Genomic DNA, 4,115 nt, shown 5'->3' with positions numbered 1-4,115 from the left:
TAATCTAGGCTATGCTAGTCTGTTCTGGTCCAGCCCAGTCAATTCTGGACTGGTCTGAATGTGGTCTAGTTGGATCTAGGCTAGGCTAGCTTGGTCTGGTCTGGTGTGATCGAATCCAGGCTAGTGTAGTCTGGTTCTGTCTGGTTGGGTCCAGTCTGGTCTGGCCCAGCCCAGTTTGGTCTAGTCTACTTTAGTCTAGTGTAGTCAGGTCTGGTCTGATCTGGTCTTATCCAGTCCAGTCTGGATTAGGCCAGCCTAACCAAAGAGGGAAGAGTCAGAAACATCATGGAGAAGGACTGTTCTCTACGGGACTGTCACAGGAACAGAAGCCATTCGACTCTGAGGATGTGATGTATTTGAAACTTCCTTCTACTTCATCTTCTTCTTCTTCTGTTTCTTACAATGACAGACAGCTATAAACATTTGAAAAAGAATGTTGCATTATATATACGAAGACAACATTTTCAACGCTACAGAACCAATGGTCAGATATAAACATAACACTGTAGCCAAGGCACATGTCCCAAATCTTATGGATTGAAATTAAAATGCAGATACAAACTCCTCAATATAATAGATCAAATAGAATACTACATGTGATGCATGTAGGGTTTATACATGCCAAAGCAGTAGTTTTCAGACAGTGTTCCTGTTGGCAGTCAGTTAATTCACAGTACTGTACTGTAGGACTGTAGATTGCACAATGCACTTAGCTGCCACTGACATTGTTGGCAGTGGCAGGCTGTGGATGGGGGGAGCGAGAGCAGGCAGCGACAAAAATCAAGTAACTTTATACATATTGGGATTGGAACAAGGGGTTCAAATGTGTTTGTTTCTTTTTTTGATTAACAGTTAAAGTAGTATGATGAGTTGTGAATTGAATTCTTTGAACACAAACTCAGTATTAGAGGGGAAACTGCAAGGTGATGAGTGACCTAAAGAAGGATCTATTAATGCTGTAAAAATACTTGAAGTTTGGATCACTTGCAAAACGGCTCCTATTGTAGCAAGTGACAACAACGCTCAATCAACAAGGGCTGATGTACTCTACTAACAACATAGGCACTGATGAGGTGTGTGAGAGTATATTTATTTTAATATGCAATATATCTATATATTTTTTTGATTAATTGTCTGAGAAACTATTTTGTACTTTGTCTTTATGGATGGGAAGTTTGAGACAAGCTTGGAGAGAGGGTGTTCAGTATCTGTGAACAAATGCATACTAAAATCACATTCAAGCATCAGGTAAATGTGTGAATTCATTTGTTAATTTATTGTAAGCTTTGCTAAACACCTGTAAGCTGTAAGTTCTTTTTGTGTCCAATGGAAAAAATACCTGGAAATTGTAATATGCATATTATAACATATTTATACCAATGTTTAGGACAAACTACAAGCCCATAATTATTCACAAAACATAACTACTTTAACTTGTGCATGATTGCACATGAACATAGTTTACGACATAGCAATCGTAAAATGTAAATTATGTACACATTTAAACTTTAGCTGAAACGTAAAACTGATTTGAAGGATGTAAAAACAACCACTACTTGTTCTAAGGAGGCGCAGTCAGCCAGACAAACAGGCTACAGTAGATCTACCTGTCCTGTAAGAAGATTTGATGGGATTTGATTTGATTGTCAGCCAGCTTTTGAGATCCACACAGCTTTAGACTTTAAATACCCTTCTTACGGAGAAGAGAAGGGCAGGCTACCAAAGCCTTATCATATCTGTGTGAGGGGATGGCTCTTGTGTTTGTTCTGTGGCAGCAGAACAGAAGTCTTACCGAAAATACGGCATCATGTGACATGGTACAGGCCAAAGTTCTCGGCTTCTCTATTTGATCACAGAGATTTTGTTTGAGGACTGATGAACTATTCCCTGATGCAACAGTGAGAAAACATACACACCAAAATCTCCTCAGGGATGCCACTATTATGCGATATCAATACTGGGTGAATTTCCCCAAACTATCTTTCCATGTAAACCTGAATTATACTCAAACTAGATCCGTTCTGCCGTTTGAGTTGACGGTGAACCCCCTGCGGTTTCTGAAACACTTTTAGCAACATCCCTCCCAGGGTGAGCGTTAAAGCATGAACTGTGACTCTCAACTTCCTCTTATGCAAGGTGTCACCGCCTCTAATCAATGGGACTTCAATCAAAGACCCTAATCCCATCAGAATGGCTTTGAGACAACCTGGAAACTCCCTTCCTAGAACTGCTCCTTGAGGAGAAGCAAGGAAGAGCTGTTGTCACTGGAGCCAAAACTGTGCAAAAACCTTCACTGGTCCAACAACTGTGTCCCGAATGCCATGTTTTACTTGTTTTGTATGAAATCACCAGATTGTAAAAAAGTCTTACTGCACATGTTTTGTATGTGCCCTTAAGAACTTTTATAAAAGTGGTTACACTGCCAGTTTTGACTCCGGTGGTGAAAATGACACCTTGCTTTTCCTCATAGGAGCTGCAGGGCAGGCATCCTGGGTTAGGTCCAAAAATGTGGAATCATGGAAAACTGAGTTTTAATTAATCCCGTCTCTGGGGTATACGTGTTGCAGTACCCTTCAGTCTACGTACATTTGTGGGATACCAAATAATGTGCTACTAATCCTATTGAGCTGTCATTCAGACATTAGAAATTGATCATTTGACATAACGAAATGACCTCTACTGTATGTATGTAATATGTGTAAGCAAATAAAAGAATTTATGGAGGTGGAAGTCCACTTATTGTTGTAGCTGCACACTTGTAAACAAACCTTTTTCTACACATCTGATGTTGCTTATCACACTCGCACAAAGATGCTACACACACAGACACACATGGAGGAACTGTGGTACATTACTTATTAGGGACACACACACACACACACACACAAAGTTTTCTCAGTAGATAAGGCAGAGAATGAACTTGAGGAACCTTGGGCTTGGCTGAGACAGTGCTCGTTCTTACTCATATATCGTGCAGGGATCTAAGTGGCTCCAAAGCTGGATGAGCCCCTGGGGAAAGAGGATCAGCGGATTGGCTCTGATCCCCTCCCGATACACCGTTGTCTGGCTGTGGTGTTTTCTGACCGTTCAACATCCCATGTCACGCCCTCTGCAGCTTCTGCACGCACATATCTGGAAATGGCCACTGCACACAGTTGTTTATCACTTTTAAACCGAACAGACATATTGTAACCCAAACACACTGTGCACTCTGAAAAGAATGAATTTCACAAACAACCTCTCTAAGGTAGAGCAACAGTGTGCAGTAGTGCAGTATGTGTGTAGGCATGCTGCTAGGAACACTGGGCCCCCTGACAACATGGGATATTTGACACACAGGACCATAGGACAAGCCCTATTATCTAACTTTTCAGCTTGACAACCCTGTCTCACCATGACCATTCCCCTGTTCCGCTCACTTGCAGCCCCTGTGCACACAGTGTGTAGGCAATATCAGCAAACTGACACAGGAATGTTAGGTCAAACATTTCAACTGAAAAACAGATGTCTACAATATCAGCAAATGATTGACTGTAAATGCAGACAAGTGTACAAGTGTAGCCAAGGGCCTAATCATATCTTACAATACTTCAATTGAGAAACAACAGAAGGTTGTTATTATAGAAAATAATGGAACAGGTGCTTGAGTAGTAGGTACTGTTTACCACCTACACTTACATTGCATGAATCACAGTAAATTGCTTTCCTTCAGAAAGAGCAAGAGAAAGAGGGTCAGAGTGAGAAAGGGAGAGACAGAGCAGAAGGAGAAAGAGTAATTGTCTTTATTTAAGCCAAGCTCTATAATCTCCCCAGTAACCTCACGCGGTTTCCCTTTCTGCAAGCTGAAGTCAAGGCAGGGCTGCAATCTGTCCTTGGCCAGAACGACAGCCAGCTAATCCTTGTTGTCTTTTCTTGAAGGCAGAGTGCTGTCCAACCTCTTCACACTTGTATTAATAGCAAGGATGGAAATAGCGATGGAAGACTTAATCAAATTAGTATTGTTGCTATTTGTCATTGAAGGTTTACTCACATAGGAGTAATTATTAGATAGTATTTATCTAGAAAATTAACCAAAACTACATAACAGATGAAATCAGCAACAGGTAACCCTAATG

Source organism: Centroberyx affinis, unplaced genomic scaffold (genome assembly GCF_046629955.1).
Source record: "Centroberyx affinis isolate AG114_WGS23_722 - 3 ecotype Tasmania unplaced genomic scaffold, CSIRO-AGI_Caff_v1 ptg000178l_1, whole genome shotgun sequence".
NCBI classification, from domain to species: Eukaryota; Metazoa; Chordata; class Actinopteri; order Beryciformes; family Berycidae; genus Centroberyx; species Centroberyx affinis.
Note: the sequence above shows the minus strand (reverse complement) of the source record.